Below are 17,859 nucleotides of genomic sequence, written 5' to 3' on the forward strand. Positions count from 1 at the left end.
CCATACTCGTTCCACTTCCAGAACCGGGCTACGGCGAGGCAGTTCTCCGGGGGAAAACGGCCCTTCGCGAAGGGCAGATCTGCCGAGCTCCTTGCGGGAAAGCGAAAGCAAAGGACGCTTTTCTCCCTCTAACCGCTTTCGTCAGAGGAACGGGGGAAGTCACAGTGTTCTTCCTCTCCCTGAGATACACACAATCTGACGTTGCCTCTGAGCTCCGTTGCTGGCAAAGAACTGAAAGTGACATACATTCCTGTGGGGAAATACAGGGCTTTGCTAGGATTTCTCTAGGCAGTGTGTTTTCCCTGGGCCTCACTGTAGCAACACTATCTCGCCTGGGCAACACTGCATGGCACTTCCTCTGCCAGGAGAGAGCTGCTGCTTTGTAGTTTGTGCTGGGAAACCTTGCTTTGGCAAGTGCCAATTGACCGCATTCAGGCAGAAAGAAAAGAGAATAGCAAGAGGCCTTTTCTCCCCGGCTGCTCTGCCAAGCCCTTCCAGCTCAAACTATGTCGTTGCTCCTCTGGAAGGATCCCTGCACCGCGGCGTAGTTTCTCAGAAGAAGAAGCCCTGCGTTTGCAAGAGCAAATGAGGAATTCGTGGCAGGAAAGAGGAAGGAAAGAAAGTTTCTCTCCCTCTGCCTGCTTTGCTCAGAGGACTGGATGAAGTCAGGGACTTCTCCCTTTCACTGAGAAACGTGCGGGCTGCTGTTGCCTGGGCGCTCTCTTCTTTGCAAAAGAGTCTGCAGTTCCACGCTTTGAACCGTGGAAAGGCGCCGGGCTCTGCTAAGATTTCCCCCGGCGCTTCGTTTGCCCTGGGCCAAAGCGAGCCTTCACAATAGCTGAACCCTAACACTCCATACTCGTTCCACTTCCAGAACCGGGCTACGGCGAGGCAGTTCTCCGGGCGAAAACGGCCCTTCGCGAAGGGCAGATCTGCCGAGCTCCTTGCGGGAAAGCGAAAGCAAAGGACGCTTTTCTCCCTCTAACCGCTTTCGTCAGAGGAACGGGGGAAGTCACAGTGTTCTTCCTCTCCCTGAGATACACACAATCTGACGTTGCCTCTGAGCTCCGTTGCTGGCAAAGAACTGAAAGTGACATACATTCCTGTGGGGAAACACAGGGCTTTGCTAGGATTTCTCTAGGCAGTGTGTTTTCCCTGGGCCTCACTGTAGCAACACTATCTCGCCAGGGCAACACTGCATGGCACTTCCTCTGCCAGGAGAGAGCTGCTGCTTTGTAGTTTGTGCTGGGAAACCTTGCTTTGGCAAGTGCCAATTGACCGCATTCAGGCAGAAAGAAAAGAGAATAGCAAGAGGCCTTTTCTCCCCGGCTGCTCTGCCAAGCCCTTCCAGCTCAAACTATGTCGTTGCTCCTCTGGAAGGATCCCTGCACCGCGGCGTAGTTTCTCAGAAGAAGAAGCCCTGCGTTTGCAAGAGCAAATGAGGAATTCGTGGCAGGAAAGAGGAAGGAAAGAAAGTTTCTCTCCCTCTGCCTGCTTTGCTCAGAGGACTGGATGAAGTCAGGGACTTCTCCCTTTCACTGAGAAACGTGCGGGCTGCTGTTGCCTGGGCGCTCTCTTCTTTGCAAAAGAGTCTGCAGTTCCACGCTTTGAACCGTGGAAAGGCGCCGGGCTCTGCTAAGATTTCCCCCGGAGCTTCGTTTGCCCTGGACCAAAGCGAGCCTTCACAATAGCTGAACCCTAACACTCCATACTCGTTCCACTTCCAGAACCGGGCTACGGCGAGGCAGTTCTCCGGGGGAAAACGGCCCTTCGCGAAGGGCAGATCTGCCGAGCTCCTTGCGGGAAAGCGAAAGCAAAGTACGCTTTTCTCCCTCTAACCGCTTTCGTCAGAGGAACGGGGGAAGTCACAGTGTTCTTCCTCTCCCTGAGATACACACAATCTGACGTTGCCTCTGAGCTCCGTTGCTGGCAAAGAACTGAAACGGACATACATTCCTGTGGGGAAACACACGGCTTTGCTAGGATTTCCCTAGGCAGTGTGTTTTCCCTGCGCCTCACTGTAGCAACACTATCTCGCCAGGGCAACACTGCATGGGATTTCCTCTGCCAGGAAAGAGCTGCTGCTTTGTAGTTTGTGCTGGGAAACCTTGCTTTGGCAAGTGCCAATTGACCGCATTCGGGCAGAAAGAAAAAAGAACAGCCAGAGGCCTTTTCTCCCCGGCTGCTCTGCCAAGTCCTTCCAGCTAAAACTATGTCGTTGCTCCTCTGGAAGGATCCCTGCACCGTGACGTAGTTTTTCAGAAGAAGCCTTGCGTTTGCAAGAGCAAATGAGGAATTCGTTGCAGGAAAGAGGAAGGAAAGAAAGTTTCTCTCCTTCTGCCTGCTTTGCTCAGAGGACTGGATGAAGTCAGGGAGTTCTCCCTTTCACTGAGAAATTGCAGGCTGCTGTTGCCTGGGCGCTCTGTTCTTTGCAAAAGAGTCTGCAGTTCCACGCTTTGAACCGTGGAAAGGCGCCGGGCTCTGCTAAGATTTCCCCCGGCGCTTCGTTTGCCCTGGGCCAAAGCGAGCCTTCACAATAGCTGAACCCTAACACTCCATACTCGTTCCACTTCCAGAACCGGGCTACAGCGAGGCAGTTCTCCGGGGGAAAACGGCCCTTCGCGAAGGGCAGATCTGCCGAGCTCCTTGCGGGAAAGCGAAAGCAAAGTACGCTTTTCTCCCTCTAACCGCTTTCGTCAGAGGAATGGGGGAAGTCACAGTGTTCTTCCTCTCCCTGAGATACACACAATCTGACGTTGCCTCTGAGCTCCGTTGCTGGCAAAGAACTGAAAGTGACATACATTCCTGTGGGGAAACACAGGGCTTTGCTAGGATTTCTCTAGGCAGTGTGTTTTCCCTGGGCCTCACTGTAGCAACACTATCTCGCCTGGGCAACACTGCATGGCACTTCCTCTGCCAGGAGAGAGCTGCTGCTTTGTAGTTTGTGGGAAACCTTGCTTTGGCAAGTGCCAATTGACCGCATTCAGGCAGAAAGAAAAGAGAATAGCAAGAGGCCTTTTCTCCCCGGCTGCTCTGCCAAGCCCTTCCAGCTCAAACTATGTCGTTGCTCCTCTGGAAGGATCCCTGCACCGCGGCGTAGTTTCTCAGAAGAAGAAGCCCTGCGTTTGCAAGAGCAAATGAGGAATTCGTGGCAGGAAAGAGGAAGGAAAGAAAGTTTCTCTCCCTCTGCCTGCTTTGCTCAGAGGACTGGATGAAGTCAGGGACTTCTCCCTTTCACTGAGAAACGTGCGGGCTGCTGTTGCCTGGGCGCTCTCTTCTTTGCAAAAGAGTCTGCAGTTCCACGCTTTGAACCGTGGAAAGGCGCCGGGCTCTGCTAAGATTTCCCCCGGCGCTTCGTTTGCCCTGGACCAAAGCGAGCCTTCACAATAGCTGAACCCTAACACTCCATACTCGTTCCACTTCCAGAACCGGGCTACGGCGAGGCAGTTCTCCGGGGGAAAACGGCCCTTCGCGAAGGGCAGATCTGCCGAGCTCCTTGCGGGAAAGCGAAAGCAAAGTACGCTTTTCTCCCTCTAACCGCTTTCGTCAGAGGAACGGGGAAAGTCACAGTGTTCTTCCTCTCCCTGAGATACACACAATCTGACGTTGCCTCTGAGCTCCGTTGCTGGCAAAGAACTGAAAGTGACATACATTCCTGTGGGGAAACACAGGGCTTTGCTAGGATTTCTCTAGGCAGTGTGTTTTCCCTGGGCCTCACTGTAGCAACACTATCTCGCCAGGGCAACACTGCATGGCACTTCCTCTGCCAGGAGAGAGCTGCTGCTTTGTAGTTTGTGCTGGGAAACCTTGCTTTGGCAAGTGCCAATTGACCGCATTCAGGCAGAAAGAAAAGAGAATAGCAAGAGGCCTTTTCTCCCCGGCTGCTCTGCCAAGCCCTTCCAGCTCAAACTATGTCGTTGCTCCTCTGGAAGGATCCCTGCACCGCGGCGTAGTTTCTCAGAAGAAGAAGCCCTGCGTTTGCAAGAGCAAATGAGGAATTCGTGGCAGGAAAGAGGAAGGAAAGAAAGTTTCTCTCCCTCTGCCTGCTTTGCTCAGAGGACTGGATGAAGTCAGGGACTTCTCCCTTTCACTGAGAAACGTGCGGGCTGCTGTTGCCTGGGCGCTCTCTTCTTTGCAAAAGAGTCTGCAGTTCCACGCTTTGAACCGTGGAAATGCGCCGGGCTCTGCTAAGATTTCCCCCGGAGCTTCGTTTGCCCTGGACCAAAGCGAGCCTTCACAATAGCTGAACCCTAACACTCCATACTCGTTCCACTTCCAGAACCGGGCTACGGCGAGGCAGTTCTCCGGGGGAAAACGGCCCTTCGCGAAGGGCAGATCTGCCGAGCTCCTTGCGGGAAAGCGAAAGCAAAGTACGCTTTTCTCCCTCTAACCGCTTTCGTCAGAGGAACGGGGGAAGTCACAGTGTTCTTCCTCTCCCTGAGATACACACAATCTGACGTTGCCTCTGAGCTCCGTTGCTGGCAAAGAACTGAAAGTGACATACATTCCTGTGGGGAAACACAGGGCTTTGCTAGGATTTCTCTAGGCAGTGTGTTTTCCCTGGGCCTCACTGTAGCAACACTATCTCGCCAGGGCAACACTGCATGGCACTTCCTCTGCCAGGAGAGAGCTGCTGCTTTGTAGTTTGTGCTGGGAAACCTTGCTTTGGCAAGTGCCAATTGACCGCATTCAGGCAGAAAGAAAAGAGAATAGCAAGAGGCCTTTTCTCCCCGGCTGCTCTGCCAAGCCCTTCCAGCTCAAACTATGTCGTTGCTCCTCTGGAAGGATCCCTGCACCGCGGCGTAGTTTCTCAGAAGAAGAAGCCCTGCGTTTGCAAGAGCAAATGAGGAATTCGTGGCAGGAAAGAGGAAGGAAAGAAAGTTTCTCTCCCTCTGCCTGCTTTGCTCAGAGGACTGGATGAAGTCAGGGACTTCTCCCTTTCACTGAGAAACGTGCGGGCTGCTGTTGCCTGGGCGCTCTCTTCTTTGCAAAAGAGTCTGCAGTTCCACGCTTTGAACCGTGGAAAGGCGCCGGGCTCTGCTAAGATTTCCCCCGGCGCTTCGTTTGCCCTGGGCCAAAGCGAGCCTTCACAATAGCTGAACCCTAACACTCCATACTCGTTCCACTTCCAGAACCGGGCTACGGCGAGGCAGTTCTCCGGGGGAAAACGGCCCTTCGCGAAGGGCAGATCTGCCGAGCTCCTTGCGGGAAAGCGAAAGCAAAGGACGCTTTTCTCCCTCTAACCGCTTTCGTCAGAGGAACGGGGGAAGTCACAGTGTTCTTCCTCTCCCTGAGATACACACAATCTGACGTTGCCTCTGAGCTCCGTTGCTGGCAAAGAACTGAAAGTGACATACATTCCTGTGGGGAAACACAGGGCTTTGCTAGGATTTCTCTAGGCAGTGTGTTTTCCCTGGGCCTCACTGTAGCAACACTATCTCGCCAGGGCAACACTGCATGGCACTTCCTCTGCCAGGAGAGAGCTGCTGCTTTGTAGTTTGTGCTGGGAAACCTTGCTTTGGCAAGTGCCAATTGACCGCATTCAGGCAGAAAGAAAAGAGAATAGCAAGAGGCCTTTTCTCCCCGGCTGCTCTGCCAAGCCCTTCCAGCTCAAACTATGTCGTTGCTCCTCTGGAAGGATCCCTGCACCGCGGCGTAGTTTCTCAGAAGAAGAAGCCCTGCGTTTGCAAGAGCAAATGAGGAATTCGTGGCAGGAAAGAGGAAGGAAAGAAAGTTTCTCTCCCTCTGCCTGCTTTGCTCAGAGGACTGGATGAAGTCAGGGACTTCTCCCTTTCACTGAGAAACGTGCGGGCTGCTGTTGCCTGGGCGCTCTCTTCTTTGCAAAAGAGTCTGCAGTTCCACGCTTTGAACCGTGGAAAGGCGCCGGGCTCTGCTAAGATTTCCCCCGGAGCTTCGTTTGCCCTGGACCAAAGCGAGCCTTCACAATAGCTGAACCCTAACACTCCATACTCGTTCCACTTCCAGAACCGGGCTACGGCGAGGCAGTTCTCCGGGGGAAAACGGCCCTTCGCGAAGGGCAGATCTGCCGAGCTCCTTGCGGGAAAGCGAAAGCAAAGTACGCTTTTCTCCCTCTAACCGCTTTCGTCAGAGGAACGGGGGAAGTCACAGTGTTCTTCCTCTCCCTGAGATACACACAATCTGACGTTGCCTCTGAGCTCCGTTGCTGGCAAAGAACTGAAACGGACATACATTCCTGTGGGGAAACACACGGCTTTGCTAGGATTTCCCTAGGCAGTGTGTTTTCCCTGCGCCTCACTGTAGCAACACTATCTCGCCAGGGCAACACTGCATGGGATTTCCTCTGCCAGGAAAGAGCTGCTGCTTTGTAGTTTGTGCTGGGAAACCTTGCTTTGGCAAGTGCCAATTGACCGCATTCGGGCAGAAAGAAAAAAGAACAGCCAGAGGCCTTTTCTCCCCGGCTGCTCTGCCAAGTCCTTCCAGCTAAAACTATGTCGTTGCTCCTCTGGAAGGATCCCTGCACCGTGACGTAGTTTTTCAGAAGAAGCCTTGCGTTTGCAAGAGCAAATGAGGAATTCGTTGCAGGAAAGAGGAAGGAAAGAAAGTTTCTCTCCTTCTGCCTGCTTTGCTCAGAGGACTGGATGAAGTCAGGGAGTTCTCCCTTTCACTGAGAAATTGCAGGCTGCTGTTGCCTGGGCGCTCTCTTCTTTGCAAAAGAGTCTGCAGTTCCACGCTTTGAACCGTGGAAAGGCGCCGGGCTCTGCTAAGATTTCCCCCGGCGCTTCGTTTGCCCTGGGCCAAAGCGAGCCTTCACAATAGCTGAACCCTAACACTCCATACTCGTTCCACTTCCAGAACCGGGCTACAGCGAGGCAGTTCTCCGGGGGAAAACGGCCCTTCGCGAAGGGCAGATCTGCCGAGCTCCTTGCGGGAAAGCGAAAGCAAAGTACGCTTTTCTCCCTCTAACCGCTTTCGTCAGAGGAATGGGGGAAGTCACAGTGTTCTTCCTCTCCCTGAGATACACACAATCTGACGTTGCCTCTGAGCTCCGTTGCTGGCAAAGAACTGAAAGTGACATACATTCCTGTGGGGAAACACAGGGCTTTGCTAGGATTTCTCTAGGCAGTGTGTTTTCCCTGGGCCTCACTGTAGCAACACTATCTCGCCTGGGCAACACTGCATGGCACTTCCTCTGCCAGGAGAGAGCTGCTGCTTTGTAGTTTGTGCTGGGAAACCTTGCTTTGGCAAGTGCCAATTGACCGCATTCAGGCAGAAAGAAAAGAGAATAGCAAGAGGCCTTTTCTCCCCGGCTGCTCTGCCAAGCCCTTCCAGCTCAAACTATGTCGTTGCTCCTCTGGAAGGATCCCTGCACCGCGGCGTAGTTTCTCAGAAGAAGAAGCCCTGCGTTTGCAAGAGCAAATGAGGAATTCGTGGCAGGAAAGAGGAAGGAAAGAAAGTTTCTCTCCCTCTGCCTGCTTTGCTCAGAGGACTGGATGAAGTCAGGGACTTCTCCCTTTCACTGAGAAACGTGCGGGCTGCTGTTGCCTGGGCGCTCTCTTCTTTGCAAAAGAGTCTGCAGTTCCACGCTTTGAACCGTGGAAAGGCGCCGGGCTCTGCTAAGATTTCCCCCGGCGCTTCGTTTGCCCTGGGCCAAAGCGAGCCTTCACAATAGCTGAACCCTAACACTCCATACTCGTTCCACTTCCAGAACCGGGCTACGGCGAGGCAGTTCTCCGGGGGAAAACGGCCCTTCGCGAAGGGCAGATCTGCCGAGCTCCTTGCGGGAAAGCGAAAGCAAAGGACGCTTTTCTCCCTCTAACCGCTTTCGTCAGAGGAACGGGGAAAGTCACAGTGTTCTTCCTCTCCCTGAGATACACACAATCTGACGTTGCCTCTGAGCTCCGTTGCTGGCAAAGAACTGAAAGTGACATACATTCCTGTGGGGAAACACAGGGCTTTGCTAGGATTTCTCTAGGCAGTGTGTTTTCCCTGGGCCTCACTGTAGCAACACTATCTCGCCAGGGCAACACTGCATGGCACTTCCTCTGCCAGGAGAGAGCTGCTGCTTTGTAGTTTGTGCTGGGAAACCTTGCTTTGGCAAGTGCCAATTGACCGCATTCAGGCAGAAAGAAAAGAGAATAGCAAGAGGCCTTTTCTCCCCGGCTGCTCTGCCAAGCCCTTCCAGCTCAAACTATGTCGTTGCTCCTCTGGAAGGATCCCTGCACCGCGGCGTAGTTTCTCAGAAGAAGAAGCCCTGCGTTTGCAAGAGCAAATGAGGAATTCGTGGCAGGAAAGAGGAAGGAAAGAAAGTTTCTCTCCCTCTGCCTGCTTTGCTCAGAGGCCTGGATGAAGTCAGGGACTTCTCCCTTTCACTGAGAAACGTGCGGGCTGCTGTTGCCTGGGCGCTCTCTTCTTTGCAAAAGAGTCTGCAGTTCCACGCTTTGAACCGTGGAAAGGCGCCGGGCTCTGCTAAGATTTCCCCCGGCGCTTCGTTTGCCCTGGGCCAAAGCGAGCCTTCACAATAGCTGAACCCTAACACTCCATACTCGTTCCACTTCCAGAACCGGGCTACGGCGAGGCAGTTCTCCGGGGGAAAACGGCCCTTCGCGAAGGGCAGATCTGCCGAGCTCCTTGCGGGAAAGCGAAAGCAAAGGACGCTTTTCTCCCTCTAACCGCTTTCGTCAGAGGAACGGGGGAAGTCACAGTGTTCTTCCTCTCCCTGAGATACACACAATCTGACGTTGCCTCTGAGCTCCGTTGCTGGCAAAGAACTGAAAGTGACATACATTCCTGTGGGGAAACACAGGGCTTTGCTAGGATTTCTCTAAGCAGTGTGTTTTCCCTGGGCCTCACTGTAGCAACACTATCTCGCCTGGGCAACACTGCATGGCACTTCCTCTGCCAGGAGAGAGCTGCTGCTTTGTAGTTTGTGCTGGGAAACCTTGCTTTGGCAAGTGCCAATTGACCGCATTCAGGCAGAAAGAAAAGAGAATAGCAAGAGGCCTTTTCTCCCCGGCTGCTCTGCCAAGCCCTTCCAGCTCAAACTATGTCGTTGCTCCTCTGGAAGGATCCCTGCACCGCGGCGTAGTTTCTCAGAAGAAGAAGCCCTGCGTTTGCAAGAGCAAATGAGGAATTCGTGGCAGGAAAGAGGAAGGAAAGAAAGTTTCTCTCCCTCTGCCTGCTTTGCTCAGAGGACTGGATGAAGTCAGGGACTTCTCCCTTTCACTGAGAAACGTGCGGGCTGCTGTTGCCTGGGCGCTCTCTTCTTTGCAAAAGAGTCTGCAGTTCCACGCTTTGAACCGTGGAAAGGCGCCGGGCTCTGCTAAGATTTCCCCCGGCGCTTCGTTTGCCCTGGGCCAAAGCGAGCCTTCACAATAGCTGAACCCTAACACTCCATACTCGTTCCACTTCCAGAACCGGGCTACGGCGAGGCAGTTCTCCGGGGGAAAACGGCCCTTCGCGAAGGGCAGATCTGCCGAGCTCCTTGCGGGAAAGCGAAAGCAAAGTACGCTTTTCTCCCTCTAACCGCTTTCGTCAGAGGAACGGGGGAAGTCACAGTGTTCTTCCTCTCCCTGAGATACACACAATCTGACGTTGCCTCTGAGCTCCGTTGCTGGCAAAGAACTGAAAGTGACATACATTCCTGTGGGGAAACACAGGGCTTTGCTAGGATTTCTCTAGGCAGTGTGTTTTCCCTGGGCCTCACTGTAGCAACACTATCTCGCCAGGGCAACACTGCATGGCACTTCCTCTGCCAGGAGAGAGCTGCTGCTTTGTAGTTTGTGCTGGGAAACCTTGCTTTGGCAAGTGCCAATTGACCGCATTCAGGCAGAAAGAAAAGAGAATAGCAAGAGGCCTTTTCTCCCCGGCTGCTCTGCCAAGCCCTTCCAGCTCAAACTATGTCGTTGCTCCTCTGGAAGGATCCCTGCACCGCGGCGTAGTTTCTCAGAAGAAGAAGCCCTGCGTTTGCAAGAGCAAATGAGGAATTCGTGGCAGGAAAGAGGAAGGAAAGAAAGTTTCTCTCCCTCTGCCTGCTTTGCTCAGAGGACTGGATGAAGTCAGGGACTTCTCCCTTTCACTGAGAAACGTGCGGGCTGCTGTTGCCTGGGCGCTCTCTTCTTTGCAAAAGAGTCTGCAGTTCCACGCTTTGAACCGTGGAAAGGCGCCGGGCTCTGCTAAGATTTCCCCCGGCGCTTCGTTTGCCCTGGGCCAAAGCGAGCCTTCACAATAGCTGAACCCTAACACTCCATACTCGTTCCACTTCCAGAACCGGGCTACGGCGAGGCAGTTCTCCGGGGGAAAACGGCCCTTCGCGAAGGGCAGATCTGCCGAGCTCCTTGCGGGAAAGCGAAAGCAAAGGACGCTTTTCTCCCTCTAACCGCTTTCGTCAGAGGAACGGGGGAAGTCACAGTGTTCTTCCTCTCCCTGAGATACACACAATCTGACGTTGCCTCTGAGCTCCGTTGCTGGCAAAGAACTGAAAGTGACATACATTCCTGTGGGGAAACACAGGGCTTTGCTAGGATTTCTCTAGGCAGTGTGTTTTCCCTGGGCCTCACTGTAGCAACACTATCTCGCCAGGGCAACACTGCATGGCACTTCCTCTGCCAGGAGAGAGCTGCTGCTTTGTAGTTTGTGCTGGGAAACCTTGCTTTGGCAAGTGCCAATTGACCGCATTCAGGCAGAAAGAAAAGAGAATAGCAAGAGGCCTTTTCTCCCCGGCTGCTCTGCCAAGCCCTTCCAGCTCAAACTATGTCGTTGCTCCTCTGGAAGGATCCCTGCACCGCGGCGTAGTTTCTCAGAAGAAGAAGCCCTGCGTTTGCAAGAGCAAATGAGGAATTCGTGGCAGGAAAGAGGAAGGAAAGAAAGTTTCTCTCCCTCTGCCTGCTTTGCTCAGAGGACTGGATGAAGTCAGGGACTTCTCCCTTTCACTGAGAAACGTGCGGGCTGCTGTTGCCTGGGCGCTCTCTTCTTTGCAAAAGAGTCTGCAGTTCCACGCTTTGAACCGTGGAAAGGCGCCGGGCTCTGCTAAGATTTCCCCCGGAGCTTCGTTTGCCCTGGACCAAAGCGAGCCTTCACAATAGCTGAACCCTAACACTCCATACTCGTTCCACTTCCAGAACCGGGCTACGGCGAGGCAGTTCTCCGGGGGAAAACGGCCCTTCGCGAAGGGCAGATCTGCCGAGCTCCTTGCGGGAAAGCGAAAGCAAAGTACGCTTTTCTCCCTCTAACCGCTTTCGTCAGAGGAACGGGGGAAGTCACAGTGTTCTTCCTCTCCCTGAGATACACACAATCTGACGTTGCCTCTGAGCTCCGTTGCTGGCAAAGAACTGAAACGGACATACATTCCTGTGGGGAAACACACGGCTTTGCTAGGATTTCCCTAGGCAGTGTGTTTTCCCTGCGCCTCACTGTAGCAACACTATCTCGCCAGGGCAACACTGCATGGGATTTCCTCTGCCAGGAAAGAGCTGCTGCTTTGTAGTTTGTGCTGGGAAACCTTGCTTTGGCAAGTGCCAATTGACCGCATTCGGGCAGAAAGAAAAAAGAACAGCCAGAGGCCTTTTCTCCCCGGCTGCTCTGCCAAGTCCTTCCAGCTAAAACTATGTCGTTGCTCCTCTGGAAGGATCCCTGCACCGTGACGTAGTTTTTCAGAAGAAGCCTTGCGTTTGCAAGAGCAAATGAGGAATTCGTTGCAGGAAAGAGGAAGGAAAGAAAGTTTCTCTCCTTCTGCCTGCTTTGCTCAGAGGACTGGATGAAGTCAGGGAGTTCTCCCTTTCACTGAGAAATTGCAGGCTGCTGTTGCCTGGGCGCTCTCTTCTTTGCAAAAGAGTCTGCAGTTCCACGCTTTGAACCGTGGAAAGGCGCCGGGCTCTGCTAAGATTTCCCCCGGCGCTTCGTTTGCCCTGGGCCAAAGCGAGCCTTCACAATAGCTGAACCCTAACACTCCATACTCGTTCCACTTCCAGAACCGGGCTACAGCGAGGCAGTTCTCCGGGGGAAAACGGCCCTTCGCGAAGGGCAGATCTGCCGAGCTCCTTGCGGGAAAGCGAAAGCAAAGTACGCTTTTCTCCCTCTAACCGCTTTCGTCAGAGGAATGGGGGAAGTCACAGTGTTCTTCCTCTCCCTGAGATACACACAATCTGACGTTGCCTCTGAGCTCCGTTGCTGGCAAAGAACTGAAAGTGACATACATTCCTGTGGGGAAACACAGGGCTTTGCTAGGATTTCTCTAGGCAGTGTGTTTTCCCTGGGCCTCACTGTAGCAACACTATCTCGCCTGGGCAACACTGCATGGCACTTCCTCTGCCAGGAGAGAGCTGCTGCTTTGTAGTTTGTGCTGGGAAACCTTGCTTTGGCAAGTGCCAATTGACCGCATTCAGGCAGAAAGAAAAGAGAATAGCAAGAGGCCTTTTCTCCCCGGCTGCTCTGCCAAGCCCTTCCAGCTCAAACTATGTCGTTGCTCCTCTGGAAGGATCCCTGCACCGCGGCGTAGTTTCTCAGAAGAAGAAGCCCTGCGTTTGCAAGAGCAAATGAGGAATTCGTGGCAGGAAAGAGGAAGGAAAGAAAGTTTCTCTCCCTCTGCCTGCTTTGCTCAGAGGACTGGATGAAGTCAGGGACTTCTCCCTTTCACTGAGAAACGTGCGGGCTGCTGTTGCCTGGGCGCTCTCTTCTTTGCAAAAGAGTCTGCAGTTCCACGCTTTGAACCGTGGAAAGGCGCCGGGCTCTGCTAAGATTTCCCCCGGCGCTTCGTTTGCCCTGGGCCAAAGCGAGCCTTCACAATAGCTGAACCCTAACACTCCATACTCGTTCCACTTCCAGAACCGGGCTACGGCGAGGCAGTTCTCCGGGGGAAAACGGCCCTTCGCGAAGGGCAGATCTGCCGAGCTCCTTGCGGGAAAGCGAAAGCAAAGGACGCTTTTCTCCCTCTAACCGCTTTCGTCAGAGGAACGGGGAAAGTCACAGTGTTCTTCCTCTCCCTGAGATACACACAATCTGACGTTGCCTCTGAGCTCCGTTGCTGGCAAAGAACTGAAAGTGACATACATTCCTGTGGGGAAACACAGGGCTTTGCTAGGATTTCTCTAGGCAGTGTGTTTTCCCTGGGCCTCACTGTAGCAACACTATCTCGCCAGGGCAACACTGCATGGCACTTCCTCTGCCAGGAGAGAGCTGCTGCTTTGTAGTTTGTGCTGGGAAACCTTGCTTTGGCAAGTGCCAATTGACCGCATTCAGGCAGAAAGAAAAGAGAATAGCAAGAGGCCTTTTCTCCCCGGCTGCTCTGCCAAGCCCTTCCAGCTCAAACTATGTCGTTGCTCCTCTGGAAGGATCCCTGCACCGCGGCGTAGTTTCTCAGAAGAAGAAGCCCTGCGTTTGCAAGAGCAAATGAGGAATTCGTGGCAGGAAAGAGGAAGGAAAGAAAGTTTCTCTCCCTCTGCCTGCTTTGCTCAGAGGACTGGATGAAGTCAGGGACTTCTCCCTTTCACTGAGAAACGTGCGGGCTGCTGTTGCCTGGGCGCTCTCTTCTTTGCAAAAGAGTCTGCAGTTCCACGCTTTGAACCGTGGAAATGCGCCGGGCTCTGCTAAGATTTCCCCCGGAGCTTCGTTTGCCCTGGACCAAAGCGAGCCTTCACAATAGCTGAACCCTAACACTCCATACTCGTTCCACTTCCAGAACCGGGCTACGGCGAGGCAGTTCTCCGGGGGAAAACGGCCCTTCGCGAAGGGCAGATCTGCCGAGCTCCTTGCGGGAAAGCGAAAGCAAAGGACGCTTTTCTCCCTCTAACCGCTTTCGTCAGAGGAACGGGGGAAGTCACAGTGTTCTTCCTCTCCCTGAGATACACACAATCTGACGTTGCCTCTGAGCTCCGTTGCTGGCAAAGAACTGAAAGTGACATACATTCCTGTGGGGAAACACAGGGCTTTGCTAGGATTTCTCTAGGCAGTGTGTTTTCCCTGGGCCTCACTGTAGCAACACTATCTCGCCAGGGCAACACTGCATGGCACTTCCTCTGCCAGGAGAGAGCTGCTGCTTTGTAGTTTGTGCTGGGAAACCTTGCTTTGGCAAGTGCCAATTGACCGCATTCAGGCAGAAAGAAAAGAGAATAGCAAGAGGCCTTTTCTCCCCGGCTGCTCTGCCAAGCCCTTCCAGCTCAAACTATGTCGTTGCTCCTCTGGAAGGATCCCTGCACTGCGGCGTAGTTTTTCCGAAGAAGCCCTGCGTTTGCAAGAGCAAATGAGGAATTCGTGGCAGGAAAGAGGAAGGAAAGAAAGTTTCTCTCCCTCTGCCTGCTTTGCTCAGAGGCCTGGATGAAGTCAGGGACTTCTCCCTTTCACTGAGAAACGTGCGGGCTGCTGTTGCCTGGGCGCTCTCTTCTTTGCAAAAGAGTCTGCAGTTCCACGCTTTGAACCGTGGAAAGGCGCCGGGCTCTGCTAAGATTTCCCCCGGCGCTTCGTTTGCCCTGGGCCAAAGCGAGCCTTCACAATAGCTGAACCCTAACACTCCATACTCGTTCCACTTCCAGAACCGGGCTACGGCGAGGCAGTTCTCCGGGGGAAAACGGCCCTTCGCGAAGGGCAGATCTGCCGAGCTCCTTGCGGGAAAGCGAAAGCAAAGGACGCTTTTCTCCCTCTAACCGCTTTCGTCAGAGGAACGGGGGAAGTCACAGTGTTCTTCCTCTCCCTGAGATACACACAATCTGACGTTGCCTCTGAGCTCCGTTGCTGGCAAAGAACTGAAAGTGACATACATTCCTGTGGGGAAACACAGGGCTTTGCTAGGATTTCTCTAAGCAGTGTGTTTTCCCTGGGCCTCACTGTAGCAACACTATCTCGCCTGGGCAACACTGCATGGCACTTCCTCTGCCAGGAGAGAGCTGCTGCTTTGTAGTTTGTGCTGGGAAACCTTGCTTTGGCAAGTGCCAATTGACCGCATTCAGGCAGAAAGAAAAGAGAATAGCAAGAGGCCTTTTCTCCCCGGCTGCTCTGCCAAGCCCTTCCAGCTCAAACTATGTCGTTGCTCCTCTGGAAGGATCCCTGCACCGCGGCGTAGTTTCTCAGAAGAAGAAGCCCTGCGTTTGCAAGAGCAAATGAGGAATTCGTGGCAGGAAAGAGGAAGGAAAGAAAGTTTCTCTCCCTCTGCCTGCTTTGCTCAGAGGACTGGATGAAGTCAGGGACTTCTCCCTTTCACTGAGAAACGTGCGGGCTGCTGTTGCCTGGGCGCTCTCTTCTTTGCAAAAGAGTCTGCAGTTCCACGCTTTGAACCGTGGAAAGGCGCCGGGCTCTGCTAAGATTTCCCCCGGCGCTTCGTTTGCCCTGGGCCAAAGCGAGCCTTCACAATAGCTGAACCCTAACACTCCATACTCGTTCCACTTCCAGAACCGGGCTACGGCGAGGCAGTTCTCCGGGGGAAAACGGCCCTTCGCGAAGGGCAGATCTGCCGAGCTCCTTGCGGGAAAGCGAAAGCAAAGTACGCTTTTCTCCCTCTAACCGCTTTCGTCAGAGGAACGGGGGAAGTCACAGTGTTCTTCCTCTCCCTGAGATACACACAATCTGACGTTGCCTCTGAGCTCCGTTGCTGGCAAAGAACTGAAAGTGACATACATTCCTGTGGGGAAACACAGGGCTTTGCTAGGATTTCTCTAGGCAGTGTGTTTTCCCTGGGCCTCACTGTAGCAACACTATCTCGCCAGGGCAACACTGCATGGCACTTCCTCTGCCAGGAGAGAGCTGCTGCTTTGTAGTTTGTGCTGGGAAACCTTGCTTTGGCAAGTGCCAATTGACCGCATTCAGGCAGAAAGAAAAGAGAATAGCAAGAGGCCTTTTCTCCCCGGCTGCTCTGCCAAGCCCTTCCAGCTCAAACTATGTCGTTGCTCCTCTGGAAGGATCCCTGCACCGCGGCGTAGTTTCTCAGAAGAAGAAGCCCTGCGTTTGCAAGAGCAAATGAGGAATTCGTGGCAGGAAAGAGGAAGGAAAGAAAGTTTCTCTCCCTCTGCCTGCTTTGCTCAGAGGACTGGATGAAGTCAGGGACTTCTCCCTTTCACTGAGAAACGTGCGGGCTGCTGTTGCCTGGGCGCTCTCTTCTTTGCAAAAGAGTCTGCAGTTCCACGCTTTGAACCGTGGAAAGGCGCCGGGCTCTGCTAAGATTTCCCCCGGCGCTTCGTTTGCCCTGGGCCAAAGCGAGCCTTCACAATAGCTGAACCCTAACACTCCATACTCGTTCCACTTCCAGAACCGGGCTACGGCGAGGCAGTTCTCCGGGGGAAAACGGCCCTTCGCGAAGGGCAGATCTGCCGAGCTCCTTGCGGGAAAGCGAAAGCAAAGTACGCTTTTCTCCCTCTAACCGCTTTCGTCAGAGGAACGGGGGAAGTCACAGTGTTCTTCCTCTCCCTGAGATACACACAATCTGACGTTGCCTCTGAGCTCCGTTGCTGGCAAAGAACTGAAAGTGACATACATTCCTGTGGGGAAACACAGGGCTTTGCTAGGATTTCTCTAGGCAGTGTGTTTTCCCTGGGCCTCACTGTAGCAACACTATCTCGCCAGGGCAACACTGCATGGCACTTCCTCTGCCAGGAGAGAGCTGCTGCTTTGTAGTTTGTGCTGGGAAACCTTGCTTTGGCAAGTGCCAATTGACCGCATTCAGGCAGAAAGAAAAGAGAATAGCAAGAGGCCTTTTCTCCCCGGCTGCTCTGCCAAGCCCTTCCAGCTCAAACTATGTCGTTGCTCCTCTGGAAGGATCCCTGCACCGCGGCGTAGTTTCTCAGAAGAAGAAGCCCTGCGTTTGCAAGAGCAAATGAGGAATTCGTGGCAGGAAAGAGGAAGGAAAGAAAGTTTCTCTCCCTCTGCCTGCTTTGCTCAGAGGACTGGATGAAGTCAGGGACTTCTCCCTTTCACTGAGAAACGTGCGGGCTGCTGTTGCCTGGGCGCTCTCTTCTTTGCAAAAGAGTCTGCAGTTCCACGCTTTGAACCGTGGAAAGGCGCCGGGCTCTGCTAAGATTTCCCCCGGCGCTTCGTTTGCCCTGGGCCAAAGCGAGCCTTCACAATAGCTGAACCCTAACACTCCATACTCGTTCCACTTCCAGAACCGGGCTACGGCGAGGCAGTTCTCCGGGGGAAAACGGCCCTTCGCGAAGGGCAGATCTGCCGAGCTCCTTGCGGGAAAGCGAAAGCAAAGGACGCTTTTCTCCCTCTAACCGCTTTCGTCAGAGGAACGGGGGAAGTCACAGTGTTCTTCCTCTCCCTGAGATACACACAATCTGACGTTGCCTCTGAGCTCCGTTGCTGGCAAAGAACTGAAAGTGACATACATTCCTGTGGGGAAACACAGGGCTTTGCTAGGATTTCTCTAGGCAGTGTGTTTTCCCTGGGCCTCACTGTAGCAACACTATCTCGCCAGGGCAACACTGCATGGCACTTCCTCTGCCAGGAGAGAGCTGCTGCTTTGTAGTTTGTGCTGGGAAACCTTGCTTTGGCAAGTGCCAATTGACCGCATTCAGGCAGAAAGAAAAGAGAATAGCAAGAGGCCTTTTCTCCCCGGCTGCTCTGCCAAGCCCTTCCAGCTCAAACTATGTCGTTGCTCCTCTGGAAGGATCCCTGCACTGCGGCGTAGTTTTTCCGAAGAAGCCCTGCGTTTGCAAGAGCAAATGAGGAATTCGTGGCAGGAAAGAGGAAGGAAAGAAAGTTTCTCTCCCTCTGCCTGCTTTGCTCAGAGGACTGGATGAAGTCAGGGACTTCTCCCTTTCACTGAGAAACGTGCGGGCTGCTGTTGCCTGGGCGCTCTCTTCTTTGCAAAAGAGTCTGCAGTTCCACGCTTTGAACCGTGGAAAGGCGCCGGGCTCTGCTAAGATTTCCCCCGGCGCTTCGTTTGCCCTGGGCCAA

This window comes from Elephas maximus, chromosome 10 (assembly GCF_024166365.1).
Source record: "Elephas maximus indicus isolate mEleMax1 chromosome 10, mEleMax1 primary haplotype, whole genome shotgun sequence".
NCBI lineage: Eukaryota > Metazoa > Chordata > Mammalia > Proboscidea > Elephantidae > Elephas > Elephas maximus.